This window comes from Anser brachyrhynchus (assembly GCF_964034855.1).
Source record: "Anser brachyrhynchus genome assembly, chromosome: 11".
In the NCBI taxonomy this organism is placed as follows: domain Eukaryota; kingdom Metazoa; phylum Chordata; class Aves; order Anseriformes; family Anatidae; genus Anser; species Anser brachyrhynchus.
In genome coordinates this window covers 16,398,764-16,415,803 of record NC_137706.1, presented here as the reverse complement: position 1 = coordinate 16,415,803, position 17,040 = coordinate 16,398,764, and the positions used below count along the sequence as shown (strand labels likewise).

General features: G+C 42.6%; 1 protein-coding gene across 9 annotated transcripts in view; it reads right to left on the bottom strand.

The window, feature by feature from the left end:
- MCTP2 (multiple C2 and transmembrane domain containing 2) overlaps positions 1-2,692 on the bottom strand; it is a 154,187-nt gene extending 151,495 nt beyond the window's left edge. For 7 of the 9 annotated variants that reach the window (XM_080607883.1, XM_080607882.1, XM_080607885.1 and 4 more), the window contains exon 1: positions 2,120-2,691. The gene's annotated coding sequence lies outside the window, so the exon portion shown is untranslated. Of the gene's footprint in view, positions 1-2,119 lie in introns of all 9 variants that reach the window. The other 2 variants (XM_080607888.1, XM_080607886.1) reach the window with 1 other exon arrangement.
- Positions 2,693-17,040: the final 14,348 nt, after the last annotated feature.

Genomic DNA, 17,040 nt, shown 5'->3' with positions numbered 1-17,040 from the left:
AACCTCAAGAAAGTGTTTGTGTTTCCTACACGAAGCTTGGCAGAGCCTGCCAGGTCAGATAAGCATTTCCACACAAGCAGTCAGATGATGCTGAGGTCCCTCCCCTGCCAGCTCTGCAGACCCGTGTAGGATGGCAGCTTCCCCAAATACCCGTGCCAAGAAGAGGTGCCAGCAGCCCCACAGCACTGCCCCAGACCCAGATTTGTCCCACAGGTACATGGCATGGGCACCGGGCTTCCAGCAAGCACCAACACTGCTTGCCTCTCACCCCTCCCTAAAGGGATATTTGAAACTCCAGATTCCACTTATTCACATCCTTAGAGATTTTTGCTCCTTTCCTCTTGGCATTTTGATCTCTATACACTTGAATAAGTAGCGTTTTGATTTTGTTATGATGGGGGGAGCAGGGATATTCTTCTGTCACTACAACACATGCACTTAATACACAAGAGGCTCTCAGTGAGTCAGGTTTCACTGCCAACACTGGGTTTTCTGTGTGAACCATTCATTTTGCTGAGTTGGCATTTGTACGTTCCCCCTCCCCCTTTCACTATTTGAAATCTGAGGCAAATATAAGCTTGAAGTCGTAACTTTTTTCTCTCTTTTTTTTTTTTTTTGCCCAGAAGGCTAAGCTCGCTGGTGTTTACATGTGGCCACCCAAATTCCAGACCAAGCTGCTGAAACCTTGTTTTGCCATTCACAAAGCGTGTAAGGCCTGCCTGGTACTGGTTCCCACATTCCTGATCTGGGCAAGCCAGATTGCAGCTCCTCACTCCCAGCCCGCTGCTCTCCCCCATGCATCTAACCTTACAGGGATGAAGCGACACAAAGGAAAGCCCAAACAAGTGCAAACTAATTTTTCCACAAATTTAAGCGCAGTATAGCCTCCCCTTCCTGCCTTCTCTCACCATCGTCCAGCTGTGCCCATAAACCAGAGCCTGACAAACCAACGCGGGAGTGGAAAGCAGCTATTAAATCCACTCCCTGGAGCTTTAACACTTGCAGCAATTTGTAGTGGAATTATTCTCCCCGCTTGCTCTGCAGCCTGCCTCCAGCCCTCTGTGCAGGGTACAGGGCTGGGGCCAAACAGCTTCATGTCTGCAAATATCCCCACTGCAACTGGGGCCAAGGAGAGGAACCATGCGTGGCTCAGATGGGCACAGGTCCCTGTGCTGGCATCCCAGCTGGGGAGCAGAGGCCAAGCTCAGCCTCTTCTTGAAGCACATTGTTGTTAGTGTTAGCTAATCTGCAAGATATGCCAACTGTCTGGCAAGCGATTCCAGGCAGCACTGTTTATTTAGGATAGGACTGGGCTGCACAAGTCCAAATTAGACTTTTTTTTTTATATCTACCTCAGCCAGGAATGTTTGAAGGTGTGTTGGGCTTTCAGAGGCAGAGAAACAGCAAAACGTGCCACAGTCCTTGAGCTTTATAAGGGTTTGGGTTGCTTTGTTTTTAATTATTTCCTTGCCTTTTCTTTAGGCTCCTTGGGAAGCCAGAAACCAACATGTATTTATGTACTAAATTCTCTTTATCTCCACAGAACAGATGCACTGATTTGTTTTTCAGTAAAATACTATAAAAACCATTTTGCATCTTTCTCCTGGAGGTGCCCTCAAACACTTTGCTGGTAAGCACTGGAAAAGTAAGATGAGGACCTTCGTGTGCTACCCCAGCCCTCCTTCACTGCCACCACTACTCCAGTGGAAAAGCAGACCATGAAGTCTCAGCTCTGATCACAAGATGAACTAACTGGGTCCTCATCAGAGCATCAAGATCTTCTAGAGCCCTGGACCCCTCAAAACCACTGCCCCCACAACTTTCAAAACTTCACATGCAGGTGCTTACACCAAGCATCCCAACAGCATATGGAAGTTTACAAAAAGCCCAGCTAAAGAGCTAGCTGATGCTATTTCTTCCTTCTCCTGGTATTGCCAATGAAAGGGAATAAGACAGGAGCACCTGGAGCATCTGTTGCCCCCCAACCACACAAAGAATCCAGCCAAGGAATTCCCAAACATGCAACTAAACACAGACCAGGCCTCAACTCAAGGACAACAAAGCAGCTCCATCACAGCTACAGAGACAAACATGGAGCTTAATCCCCCAAACTACTCACTTTTAGAAGAGCAGCTGCCCTCAGGACTGAGCAGGACAACTGGTGGTGGTGGTCCCAGCCCAGAAGCCCTCCAAGCCTCCCTCAGGGGACTCAACCTCCAGGCTCTCACCTCCAGGCAAACCTAGGCTGACTCTTGCCACAGCCTTTATGGCCTAATTAATCTGGCCAATTATGCCTCTCAGCCGCTTGATTGCAGATTGATTGGTGCTCTTTAAGCCTTTCCAGCTCAGCTGCATGGAGGTCATCTTCACATTTCTCTTGCCCACAAGTGGGCAGATTCAACCATTCTCAGACAGAATCCTGTGTCCATCCCTGCATACCAGTAAAACGCTTTAATCACTTCATGGGTATCTTTTCCATCCTGGCTAATTGAGCTTCAGCCTGTTTGCATTCATGCTATTCCCGGGCATGTGCCAAGGCAGTAGAGACACATCTCCATAGGCTTCCTTCACAGTCCACAAGAAACACCGCAGGTCTACCTCTAACTTAAAGAAGTCTCTTTACAAAAATCTGTGAGGAATTGTTACAAAGAGCTTTGCTCACCACAGCATAGTAGCATTAAGTACAAAACTCCAGATGTTCTCTGAATGGGCTGATGCTGAAGCAACTGAAACAAAACCCCTCATAAACCTGGAACCAACACTCACCAGAGAAAACTGCCCTGAAATTGCCCCCTAAGACCTGCCTGCTGAGACAGGGTGAAGGTTTTGTGCATGACAAACCTGCATTTATTTGGAAATAAGCATCAAATAGCGCCATTTGTCTTTTATTCTCTTGTTGATGCTCAAACCCAGGGGTTATTATCCATCCAGTGGTTTACAGATGAAGTGACCTCTTCATCTGGACAGGATCTCCTTCCCTTGGGGGATATCTTTCGGCAGCTCGTTCAGCTTTTTTACCTATAACTTCAACCCCAGATTTAGTTTTCAAACAACAGTTTGAAGTGTCAGCCATTTTATCTCCATAACTGATTTTGCCTGAAAGTGTCACTACGCAGCTCTGGGATGGTGAGGGCTCCTGTGAAACCCTCCTTGACAAACAATGTCCACAACAGAAGGATTAATTCCATAAATGTGAGCTGTAGCACAGGTAAAGCACAAAGTAAAGAGGCAGTCTGGGTTGTCATCATTTCTGCACTACCTTTTCTAGCCACTACCAGCTATTCAAGGGATGTCCCTGTTGACCCTCCCTCAGAGAATCTCAAAGGGAAAATGGCAGAAAGAAAAAGAAAAAAAGAAAAAAAAAGAAAAAAACCCACAAAAACATGAAAATGTGATTTTGTTATTTCGCGTATTATCAATGGTATCTGCTATGGATTTGGTCTTTTCATTCCCTTTTTGTAAAACCTAGATGGTTTGGCTCTTGTCCCACATGACTGGGGGAAGAGCAGAGAATGAAGCTTCCTTAAGAGGTAAATTATGTGAAATACTGAGATTTCAAGTAAAAAGATCATACATTTGGAGAAAGAAATGTTGCTGAATAAAAATTCCAGGTTCCTATCAGCAAGAATATTGTCAAAGAACCCAAGTTCATGCTTTTCTCCTCGTTTCCTCTATAGCAAACATGGTTTTATGTATTTTTCTATTTCATTTCCTCCTCCTTCTCTTTCTGTTATCTACTCCAGCTGTTCCTTTTCTCTCTCCCCTCTTGCATCCATTTTTTGCTTATAATTAATTGCCTCTGTAGTAGATTGTTACTAAAAAATTTGAGACCACTTTCAAACCTTTGACCCTAAACAACAAATATCACATATCAGTAGAACAATTAATATTCTTAATCCTAAAAATTCTGCTCTCATGTTTAAATCAAGAGGTTAAGACATTGATCGGTTTGCTTTTTAATAATGCATTCACAGCTTTATTTTCCAGTGAAGAGCAATAGATTTCCATGCGCAAGCTGGGAAAAGAAGAAAGGCTGCTCCCTGGAAGGAGCTCTTTTTTGCGGTATTATTTGTTTCCCTTCTATTCATTGCCCTTGCCATTAGCCCGAAAATTCAGCCTTTTATCTGAAAAGTAGCTGTGCTGCTTATGGATTTTTTAAAATGTGCTAATTATTCCCAATCCTCAGCCTCTGAAGTAGCTTTCTGTGGAGCTCTAGATTCATGTAACTCCGAGTGAAGGATGGGTTTCTTCTCAGCCCAGTTTCCCACAAGCATTTCTCCACTGCTGGACCTCCCACACCCCTACACCTGATTTATCCCAGAGCCAGCAAGAGGGAAATCACGCCTACAGCTTCAGGCGTGGCAGAGAAAGATGTGAGAGGCACTAACAAGCTCAGCTCCTCCAGCTTTCATTCTGACAGAAACAACCCTTGTGTGAAGAAGGAAAGAAAAAAAAAAAAAAAAGCCACAAAACCTGCTGAATCATCCAAAATGTTGCAGATAACAATTCGGACCTTGCTGAAATGAGATACTCATTTCTCTGTGTCATTTTCATTCTTTCCTACAGATTGCCTTAACCTTGGGCACAGACGGAAGAAATTTCTTTCCTTTACTGCAGTTTCTCTTCTGTCAGAAAAGGCGGCATAAAACAGTGAATGCTCTGTGTTAGAGCAATCAGAATAAATGGACAAGACATTTATAGTAGTTCTGGTTTAATATGTGTGGCTGCCTGCTAAGAGCTTTGCTCTACCCAGAAAATACCCTCGCACACTGGCACTTTGATGTTTTCTTTTCTTTTCTTTCCTTTTTTTTTTCTTTTTTCTTTTTTTTTTCTTTTTTTTTGTCCCAAAGAAAGGGCTAAGATACACAGAGAAATGCTTGAATATATAGCTTCCAACAAAACTCCAGGATAGACACACCTTTCCAGAGTGGCTCTTGTCAAAAAGGGACTGGCATTGCAATAAATATAAAAGCAATGTATATTTTGTTTAAGGAAATATGTTACTTTTTTTTTTCAATAAAAATAACCACAAGCACCAGAATCTGCTGTTTTCTTCCCTTTAGAGTCCTCAGCTTTTGCTTTCTTTCTTTTTCTTTCTTTCTTTCTTTTTTTTTTTTTTCTCTTTCTGTTGAGAAAGCAAAGCACATGAAATCAAGGAACCCTGGAGGGGAAAAAAAATAATAAAATACGGATTAAGAAAACTTTACAAATTACAGCTGGAATGAGTAATTTTTCTGAAGATTGATTTTGATTTTCACAGGGCTTTTTCAATGAAATATCAAAATATATGGGGAAAGAAAGTTAATAATATTTGGACTATAATGGAATATTGACCTATTTTACCTCTGAGAGAGGAATAAATCTAGGAGGTCGAACAGATAGCTCATCCTGTTACAGTCAGTTCTTTTCCAGCAGAAAATGGGTGCGAACCAGTGGCCACCATTATTATCCTCCTTCTCCTCATTATTCTTATAGTTAGAAACACTAATTGTAGTTATAGTGCTTGCCAGAGGGAGCTGTGAACTGCATTTTATTTCTCACAAAATATCCTGGAGATGTAAATTAGACAAAAACATGGCTCGTGCCTCTTCTCACTATTTCCATGCTGATTTTAGATATATTTTCATTTACCATTTAGAAAAAAAAAATCATCAGTGAAAGTGAGAAACGTTTGCCACCCAGAATAATTTTTGAAATGACATCACTTATGTGCATGCCTTTACCACTCGATCTAAAGGATGCTTTAGCTGCTGCAGGACTCTGGACTGGAGGTGTGCAGGCTGAGCTTTGTGCTATAAGATACAAGCATTTAACTAAGATAAACCAATTCTTTTATGAACAAACACGTCTGTTAATAGTTTTCTGTGATATAAGGGTAATGGATGTATTAGCAAACTCCAGATTGAATAAAGGAGAAGAGATAAGCTCCTCTTGATAATAACAGTTTAATTCATCCACTCGGAGAATACGTGAAACAACATGTGACTTAAATACCTGGTACTAAAGACCATTTAGGAAAGTATGTGAGCGAGGGAAAGAAATAAGCTACTGGGGTGAAAATGGAAAGAGACGGGGCAGGGAGTCACGTCAGGTTGCTGCTTGCAAAGAGCTGCTATCAGAAATCATCCTCCTTAGCCACCATATTTAATTAGGAGCTTATTCGTGGCATGTGCTCATCTGTGCCACAGATGGGTGCCTTGCACTACCAGGCGGTCACTGACAGGCACCCAGAAAGGCAGGACTGATGCACAGACAAGGAGGAATGCAGTTGCCTGGCCAGAGGCCCTGAGCCTCGCTGGCACCACTCTGCCGGCAAGGCCAGAAGATGCAGGCAGGAGATACAGCAACAGCTCTAGGGATCTCCCTTCTCCTCGCTTATTTTCAGGAAGGTTGTTTGGTGTTCGGCTGGTTAGGACATGTAGGACACCTAAATGAGACCCATCACCTTCTGGGAGAGGCCAGCACGTGAGTTATCCCGTGCTTCTCATCTACTGCAAACAGAGGCCTTGCCAGCCCGCCAGGAGGCAAACCATGAGCAGCAGGGAAGATTTCAGAACACGAGGAGATGCGCTTACATCTTGCCATTCTGTACTGTCAGGAAATCTCTTTTCCTTCGTCTTTTCTTTTTCTCCTCTCTGATCTTGTTTCCCAGATTTACTTGGCATTAGTTTTTCTTTGCTGAAACTTTGACTTCAAACCTGGGGAAGTTCACACCACATCTTGGCCTGAATGTTTAATTTAGTGTCATCAAACTATAGGTTTTCTTGTACACTGGAGTGTTTGTAATAATTGAATGAACTTAACCTCAGTCAGTTTTGATTTCTTGTCAGAAGAAGACTCAGCAGGCCTTCTTGATTCAGGCTTATATTTTTTTCTTCTTCTCCACTTTTTTCAAAGTCCTTTCTGACAAAACCAAGGCCCCTTGGGCAATATTTCTTATTTATTTCACTGTCCGAAGCTAATTTGAACAGATGCACTGAGAATGACAAAAGTTAAACAGCCTGAAAAATAGGTTTCCAGCCCTTGAGGCAAACATTTAAACTTTTTTTTTTTTTTCCTTCAAAACAGCCTGAGAAAACTCTGCTGCTCAGCTAAGGGTTAATTTAGAAACAGCTTCATTCCCTTGTTTTACTCTTTAACCAGGCTTAAAGTGAAAACTTCACGTCTCCAAGGTACAACAAAACAACTAGGACAAGAAATAATTGCACACTACTGTTGGGTATCACAAGTCAAACAAGACGAAACCATTTGTGAAACGTTTTTGTTTTCCAGGGCTGATGTAGCTTGTAAGCCACTTTATTCTTTCATTACTGTTCTCCTTAAAGCTCACATGCAGTTTAGGCAATTCACATGCAATGAGCTCCGATTCCTCTGCTTTCTTGAAGATCTCACGCTACTTTCTGAAGAGTTCACTCCCAAGTCAAATTCTTCTTCTCCATCCAATTCTTTCCTGATTTTGCTTCTTTGTCTAAGGCCTAGATCTGTTTTGCTTCTGTGGTTGAGTTAAATAGTAGTGCTTCACCCAGAGACAGATGCATTTCAGAAAGAGGTTACGTTGTCTTTATGCAAATCAACAGAACAAGAAATGAGGAAAGGTAAAATATCTTTCAACACTCAGTACATCATCAAATGTGAGCTAAAACATTAAATTTGGAAAAATAAAATAAAAAAAAACAACACCGAATATTTATGAGGGAGTAAAAACACACATTCCTTCTCAATAAAATAACACTAGGTCATGCTGTCCCCCCACTCTCACATCTTTGTGACACCATAGGCAAATGCCTATGTGATCACCTAAAAGTCTCTGAATTTTCACCATGTTTTATGATGTTTTCAGCTATCCACATATAAGCATATACAGTTTATATAAAGCACATGATTTACAAGACCTACTGAATGTCACACAAATACCACTAACAGCCCTGCATACTAGCTAAGAACTACTTTACTACCAGCCAGTGTGTTGGAACATGTTTATACAAACTATGTATCAAAAAAATTCAAAGAATATAAACATACAAAAAATAAAACCTGTTTTCAGGATACTGAGAAAAGTTAGAAAGGTCTCAGATGATGAGATATTTGCCGTGACTAGTTCACCCAGTTCTGCTCCTAACCACCAGCAAATCCGTAGCAAGATTCCAGCAACCGCTCTGGTTGTTTTCTTTTGGTTGTTTTGTTTGGATTTTATTCTAATTAAAGACATCCAGAAAGGTTCAGGGGTTTATTGGTCTTCAGAATATAATTAGAGATCAGATCTAACAGTGTTATTCATTTGTGGAGATAAAGGACTAGCACTATTAAAAAACCACAGTCATTCAGGAAATGCACCAATTAACTCACACATTTGTACTATCCATGTGGTGCATCCACACACATGTACGTGTATACATATGTGAACATGGGAACATTTGAATCTTTGATATTGAAATGAATATTTCTCATTTAGCTTCGTAAAATGCGGTTACAGTGCTTCAGAGCTGAGCCAAAAGCAGAGAAGCAGCGCGTCGCCGCTCCCCGTGCCCACTGTGAGCAGTCCCTGGAGCAGTTCAGTCTCTCTGAAATATTGGCCAATAAAGACCACGACACATGCCTTATTTCAGGTCTCAGTGACTGGTGAGGTACCCGGAGAGCACCACTGCAATTATTCCTGTACCTGGTCCTTTACAGCCACCCAGGCCTTGTTCACATGCCTTGCTCAAAGTCTTTGGAGATACAAAGCACCTGGGTGCAACTTTCTGTTCCCAGAGGCAGACCTTACCCCAGGGACATCGAGCTCCCACTGCTGGCATCATCAGTGATGATGATGTGGAGCAGCTTGGTTTGGCTCCTGCTCCGAACGAGCCTTTGAAGCCTAACCTCTCTTCACTGACAACAGAGCATTCATTTCCAATCCTCCTCCATTCATGGGGCTCTGTAATGCCCTGATCAACGAGGTGTAGCAATGTAAGTCTACCGAGAATAGACTTGTTTTTCTTAGTTACCTTTTACTTTCCTTGTTTGAGTAGCTCCTGGATTCTCAGTCATCAGCAATGTGAAAATCGGTGCCGCGGAAACTCAGGTTAAGCTCCTAAATCTTCCTGTGGAGAAGAGGCACTGTGTCTCACTGCTGAATCAGCAACTGTCAACTCAAAAGGTTGATTAGACCTGACAGGAGATCCTGTATTATTCCCTCAGTAAATGCTAGAGACAAGCCCATACAGCCTTCACACAGTTTTCTCAGTCTCTTGTTTTCTTCAACCCTTACACTGCTCTGCTCTCAGATCATTCTTATTGTGGCTGCACTCCTCTTTCACTGCAAGTGAAGGAAACATATGTTCAGTAGGAAAAAGATCTGTTTTGCGAGTTAGATGTTATCTGTGATGGGATAGCTTCATTCCCCCCTCATGCCTGATATGGTGCTCCTGTAGCTAAATATCTGACAACAGCATCACAGCAGGACTGAGGCCACCAAGCTTCAAGTCATTGCTGCTGCTTCAGGAAAAAGCTGTGCCTAAGCCACATGGCTGGAGCTGGTGGAGTAAATTTTGGGGCCTCAGAACAAGTCCAAAAGCTTAACCTCAACTGAACACAGCACATCTAGTAGTCCTGATGCCTGGGTAAATGCCTTTCAAGTGAAAGCAGCACAGCAAATTTGAACACTTCACTTCTCTGATAGGAAATCGATGCCTACTTTTAGTATTCAGCTTCCAAACTAGATTTTCCCTTTCCGTACTCCAAGTCCCTGTCCTTCAGGCAGCTGCCTTCTGCTTTCCCAGAGACATTGAAGAAGGGGCTGGAGCGGAGGGGAGGAAGGGAAATGATCATCAATGTTTTGGTCACAGGGAGCAGATGCAGGGTAACGACAGATCTGTGACAGCCCTCACACGCTGGGCTCCTGCCCGCACTATTTACTTGTAGCATATGAAAGAGATGCTGTTTATGGCACTTGCGGGCCAGTCTTGCTATTTAAAACACTTTGCCATACTGTTTTCAAAATCTTCGCTACACTCTTGGTGCCAAGTGAAAAGCAAGCAGGGAATCAAACGTTAAACGTCTGCGAGGCTCATGACAGCAACGTCTGCGCCAAAGAAATCTGGCGTGTCTGAACTCCTCATCCTGAGAAGGATTTTTTTTTTCCCTTTCCCCCCCACTCTCTATCTTTCTTTTCTTCTCAGCTTCCCACCACATCCTGAGGTTTGAGTCACTGTGGGTTGCATTTTTATCAACAATGAAACACAGAGACACCTTTCACAGCTGCTGAGCTGGTTACTTGCTTGGAATTTGGCTTTATAAAGGCCAGTTGTTTGCTTTTAGAGAGTTCACACACATGTATATGCAGCCTCAGACTTGCACACAAAGAATTCTCCGTTTGCTTATGCTGCAGCAAAACAGCACAGCCATAGACCATTGAATATGTCATTGAATATGTCATCAGGGACGAGCCCTGCTCCTGTCACCCAGGAGCGATGAGGCGATGCTGCGTGGGCTAGCAGGTAGCCCAGTGTTTAATTAGGACTCCGTAAAAGAAAAATAAATAAATAAAAATCAACAGATGACGAAGCTTTCCAGGATGCCAGATACACTGCGGAGCGACAACAGCATCAAGATTAATGTTACTGATTTAGGATCGTTACGAGGAGAATTGGTTTTAGAGCTGCATAGTGCTTTGCAGCTTCTCATTTCAACATAGCTCCTCGTCCTTCTGTGCTCCTTAATGATGGGGAAACATTATTTCCCAGCCTGCTCCCGTACGTTCTGGTGCCTCTCCGAAGTGGCCTGTTCCGGTGGCATCAGCAAACCTGGTTAACTTCCCCCTTGATATCCCCTCTCCCCTGCCTCCGAGCCCAGCACGCTGTTTTTCATTTTTGCACTGCCTCTGCACTTCCTGATTCCTGCTCATACTGCACATGATGAACTACAGCAAGAAAGGCTCTTCTGATGGTATTTCCTGCCTGTCAAACAGCAGGAAGCATCAGAAACCTTGTGAGAAAACCATTTCACATGACACTACTAGGTTAATAATACGGGCCCAGACGGCCGGGATGGGTTTGGACAGCATTCAGGTTAGTATCTGAGCGTTAGGATGTTTACCTGAACTTTTGATCCTGTTGAGGTTTGGCTATCTCTTTCAGGTTCCACATAAGCTTTTATGCCGTCTACTGTGCTTTTTTCCAGCCAAAGGAGTTTCATGAGGAGAAATTTATTATTTATGCTTCCTGATCAGCTCAAGGTGTGCATGGAGCAATAAGTGGCTCTCGTTGCATAAGGATGCTCTTTAATGGTATGGCTCCTTGCAGTTTGCTCTGACTTGTAGGGTTTTAGCGCACACACATTCTGACAAACTTGGATCTATGTATGTTCGTAAATCCCTTCACTAAACCCTTTGACATGAGCAACCCTTCATTCAAAAATTTTGCAAGCAAACAAAGTGAAAAATTTCTCTGTCATTGTGTTTCAGTCACTGAAAACAGAGAAAGGAAAGCATATTGTGTGATTTAGGTCACCCATCACGTAAAATGAATAGGAATTGAATCAAAGAGTGTACACTGTCTGAACTTGTTAACAAATATTGGAAGAAAATGCTTGAAAGAAATTAGGTTCGCTTCCCAAATGATTCACGAGTCAGAAGAGGAGTTATAGTCCTACTTGGAAAGGACGGGGTTCCTCTTGAACTTAGCATCTACCCTTAACAACAAACACATGCTTAAATCCACGTAAGATGAGCGAGACTAAAGAGTGCTGAGCTGGGACACTATCATGGAACATTTTCAGCTGTTTTCAACACTGGAATTTTTCCCCAGCATCCTGCAGACGCTGCCGGAAATCCCCGAGGCAGCCTAGGGCATTTGGGTATTCATTCTGCATGTCAAAATTCCCCTGAAGGCTTTGCAAAATGTGAACCAGCTCTGCTTTGTATGCGTCTGCATGACAATGTTAGCTACTGATTTCTCTCTGAGACGGTATAGTTCCAAAAAATCAAAGGTTCAATTTTGCTGTAGTGGTAAATGGAAATAAAAGCCAGGCAAACTACCAATTTCCTGCCTGAAATGAAAGTAACTACCGAGATGCAATAAAAAAGTCAAAGATTCAAACTCTGTGATTCAGCAGAGCTTCGCAGGACATACCTGAAAGTGTCTCTTCCCTTTATTTTTCTCATCTATTCACAGGTCAACCAGACTTTCCTTACTGGGATGTGCTGGCAGCAAATCACATTTCATGAGACAGCTATAGTCTGCAACGTCGTGTCTGCTGTTCTTATTAACAATTTTTCCCCTCATCTATGTCTGCTCCATCTGAAACAAACAGTCTACGTCAGACGTTCATTATATTGATGATGTCCCAATGACAACCAATTTATTTTCCTGCCTGCACCTCCGCGAATTGTATTAGTAATGATGTCTATCTGCTGTAGAGATGCTTTGTAAAAACTGATGGTCTGCCATGAGGATACTTAATTACATCTTCTTAAAGGAATACAATTAAGTTTGCAGGTAAAAGATTGCTCTGGGGTTAAAAATGTATCTTCAAATTAGTTTTCCTGGTGGGTAGGATGTTTAATTTTCATTTCAGTAACCAAACTGGAGAATTGATCTGAGAGGTCTAGTAAGATGAATGCTCCCAAAGGCAGTGATGACACCCATCTGAGCTGTCATTCAGACTTCAGCCAATATGATATCTGTTGGTAAAACCAGGAAAACAGCATGCACGTATGACAGTGCACCTAGCCATGAGGGACCTCCTGCAGTACAAATACCATATGCTGATGGGGCCAGGACTGTCAGCCATTTACACAGGGTGGTGATGAAATTGCAGCTCTTGGTTTGCATTTTCACAAAACGGTCACCTTGGATAAGGTTGTGCGTTTGCCACCAAAACTACAAGAACATGGCATTCCCAGTTCGCACAAGCATCCATGGGACAGCTGGCCACCTTCTGACGGGCCTGCAGGGCTTGGGGCACCACTGCCATATGGATCCTCAGCCCAGAAATGGGATGCATGAGGATACGTTGTCCAGGCAGAAACTAACTCATTCTCTTAAGCCACAGAAAGTGTTTGGGTTCTCCTGAAGCCTACGCAGGAAGCAGGGATCTTTCATCTGTGGTTTCCACACTGTCCTGACTCTGGTAAAATTTGGATTTTCTGCAGTGGCTTCATTTGACTCCTTCTTGGGATCATTTATCCTTTCAGCTCAGTCTGCTCTGATGTTTTCCACATCACCTCTGACATATTTAGTTTCCACATTAGCTGTAACATATTTATTATTTTTAGCTGAGCAATTCCTTTCTGAAAGCAAATCACTTTTTCATAACATTTTGGAAGTGAACCCAAGAAGATGCCTGAAAGGAATTTCATGAAAATACATGTAGCAATACTTCCCTGCAAAGCAAATCATAACTCATTTAACATGCAGATCTCTTCAAGTGCTGGAAACCACCTGCTTCCCAAAGCACACAATTCTGAAGTCCAAAACAGAAAATAAATAAATAAAAGTGGCTACGTACTCACACACAAATCCTTATCCGAGTCTATTTTAGCACATCAGAAACCAGAAACTGTCGATGTGAAAAAGAACATAAAGAAAAAAAATCCTTTGTGTACTATTACTTTAAAAATAGTCTATCATAGTTATTTCCAGAATATGTCAGCATATAATTTAAAGCAAATGTTTTGGATGAAAACAGAGGTTTTCAAACTACTTGTGGCAAATAATATTTATAATAATATTGATTTTATTTGTGGTCTTTTCTCTCCTGTTTCCTGCTAAACCACTCATTACTGGAACATATTTACTAAACAGTTTGGACAAATGTTTGCCAAGCTGTTGTCTTTTTGCAAATTGTACAGTATGATATTTTTGTTAGTTGATTTTAATAATAACGATTATACTAGTTGGCTCAACCACACAATAAAAATTTGGTTTCTTGACTGGAGAGACTAAAGAACTTCAAACTAAAACCAGCAAATAGTAAAATTGTTTTCACTTCTAGGTGCAACGTCTGGTTGAAAACAAAAGCTAGGAGAGTTCACAGGGTTTGCAACTCATAAAAATAATAATTAAAAAAAAATCATTAATCACAATTTAACCAAACTCATTAATCACAATTTGACCAAAACCTTTGCGCTGACTAAAGTTTCCAGCCAATTCACGGGAGCATTTGTGAATCACTTTAAGTACTATACCTGCTCCAGATGACTGAACAACCAAAAAGAGCGACTGTTCTGGAAAAAAAAGCTAGAGGAGATATTTGAGCTGAGCCGTGTTTGGGAGCGCTGGGAATATCCTTTGCCTTGCTGGTTCCTATGGCTGGAGACCCCTCCACTCCCCAGCAGATGCTGCTGAGGCCGCCCTCTCACCAGGTTTCTGACCTAGCTGTTCAACCCAGACCCAACATCCAGATCTTGCCCATTGAGGAGAAGCCCCACTCCAGCCCTACGGATTTTCCATGCACGTACTAAAGATTAAATCAAACCTCCAGATACAAAAATCTCCTGTTCTTCGGCAAAGTTTGGATTGGGGTTGAGATCCAAACTCCATGGCTCAGGACTGTTGCCAGTTCTGTCGTGTCTTTCCATCCCTCTTTCTGGACACGATCGATAGCAGCCGTGCCAGTAGAAATGAGAGTTAGAAGCTGTTTTTAGAACTCTGCTCCTTTTGCTTTCATACAAATTAGCAAGAATATTCGAACTGAAGCTCCATGAAATTTCCATCTCCATTCTGCAGACCCGGGGTTTGGATCGGGTCCAGCCTGAAGGTGCTTAGCACACCGCAGGCCAAGACCTGGTCCTGCTCCCTTTCAGGGCAGTTTAAACTTAGCACTGAAATTAACGGATGAACTCAGGATTTTAATGCAGTGACATGCACAAAGAAAAAAGAAAAAAAAAAAAGAAAAAAAAAGAAAAAAAAAGAAAAAAGAAAAAAAAAGAAAAAAAAAGAACTAGGGAACCTAGGAATTTGCTCCTTTTGCTCAGTTTTGAGTGATTTAGTCTAATTCCTTCCTACATCGTATTGACCCTGGCACTAAACCTCTTGAAATCGATGGATGGACCTACTCTGGTGAGCCTTGCCTTCAGCCTATTCTGACAAAAGCATCAATTCTTCACATTACAAGAGGAATGAAGGCGTGTGGATAGGTATGCCTGTAGAGAAATGTTTAGAATTATACTTGTTCTCATATTAAATTCAAGCATTAACTGCAGGATTCATTTGCTCTTTATAAGCAAACTGTCTATGAGACTTTCATATGCATGAGCCATAAATATTGCATTTAGTCAGCTCCGTGCCACATTATTAATAGGCATTCTGTTTACACCCATCAGATTTGATAGAAAACATTGCCTGCTCTGTCAGTAATACACAAGAACTAGTTAGCACCCATGAAATAAATGCTGCTTGATGTAAATTGCTTCAGAGCTAGACTTAGAAAATGTTTATTCAAGGCCTCGCAACAATCTGTTTGGATACACCGCAGCTAGGGAACATGTCACCTACAATGCTGCCGAGCGGAGGTTCCAGTTAAATCATTTTAATGGTAATACAAGCCATGCTAGCAAAGAATCTCTTGCAGAGACTGTAAGTCATGCCTCTCTGTGTTTAAGAAAAGGTGACTTGTTATTGTTCTTCTTTAGGATAGGGTGATTGACTGAGGGAATTGGCTGGAAACCCTCAGCAGAACCACACGGGGCCTTTTGGTGACAGTGTTCCTCGGGGTTAAAAGCTGGGTGCAAATGAGCAAAGACACACACACCCCCTCCACCATGCCTCTACCTGCAGTCAGCACATTACCAGTTCACCTACAAATTGTTTTTTAAAGGGCTTTTGGTATTAAAGAGAGAAAAATAAATAAAAATAACTGTGATACTAAATTTTCTGTTTATCAACTTCAGACTCATAGAATCATCTAGGCTGGAAAAGACCTTCAAGACCATCAAAAGTCCAACCATAGACCTGACCTACTGAGTCCCAACGTCAAATCATGTCCTTTAGTGCCACCTTGTAGGAAACCAAGACTGAAAAATCACTTTCCTGTATACAAACAACCAGTGTGTGGCTTTGCCACCCGGGCATCATACAAAGACTGTCAAAGACTGTCAGGCTGCATGGCAGCCTCTAGGTAAGCTTTTTGTGTTCCCCATACATAGCAGGAACACCTAGAGCTCAGCCTCAGTATTGCCATTACTTTGTTTGACCTGAGGCAGTCTCCCAAGCAGGAGCTAATCCAACAGCCCATCGGAGAGCCTGCACATGCCGAAGAGATCCCGACCCCAGGAACTCGCAGCCGGGTGCTGCTCGGGAGGCGACCAGGTGACACAAAGCAGTGGCGACAGGAACTCGATGCTGCCATCGGCCCGTGATGAGCGGTGTAATTGGTGTACGACTGGTGTCATGGCACACCAGTTGGCAGTGCAATGGGAAAAAGCACTCAGCCCTAATGAGCCTGACTACTCTGCCAGAGAAAGAAATGTTTTTTCTTTGTTTCCCAGCTTGACTCAGCAAGGAGCAGGTGCAGAGCTGGCAGCCAGGAGCAGCAAAGCCTAGGAAGTGGTAAGCTCAGCGAGGAGAAAATTATGGTGACCCAGCATGTAATTGCTCCATGGGTAGTTTTTCCTCCCCAAAAACCCTACGATGCTGTCTGCAGGTGAGCCCTCCCCTCAGGCATTCACAGACAGAACTCATAAGATTGGAGAGGCTCATTGAAAGCACTTGGGTCTCCAAGTTTTATATAATGGCATTACCTACAATGAGCCTGCTACAGGCTGTGTGGGTATCAGACAAATGGGATTAGATGAAGCCATATCTATCTCCTCACCTGTTTTTGTCCTGATCTCCTGATTTATCTTTTCCCACTGCCTTTAACTCATTGTCTCTTATTAAAGTGATGGATAAGCTTGGCAACCATGCCCTCTTTAAAAATGAGGGGGAAAAAAAGAAGAAAAAAAAGAGTGATGTCCTGCCAGGCAGATTTTTCAAGATGATTCTCCATGCATCTGGAATGCAGCAAACCATGAAACGCCTGTGTCCCCTTAAAGCTCCACTTCAACCAGCCTGAGGGTGC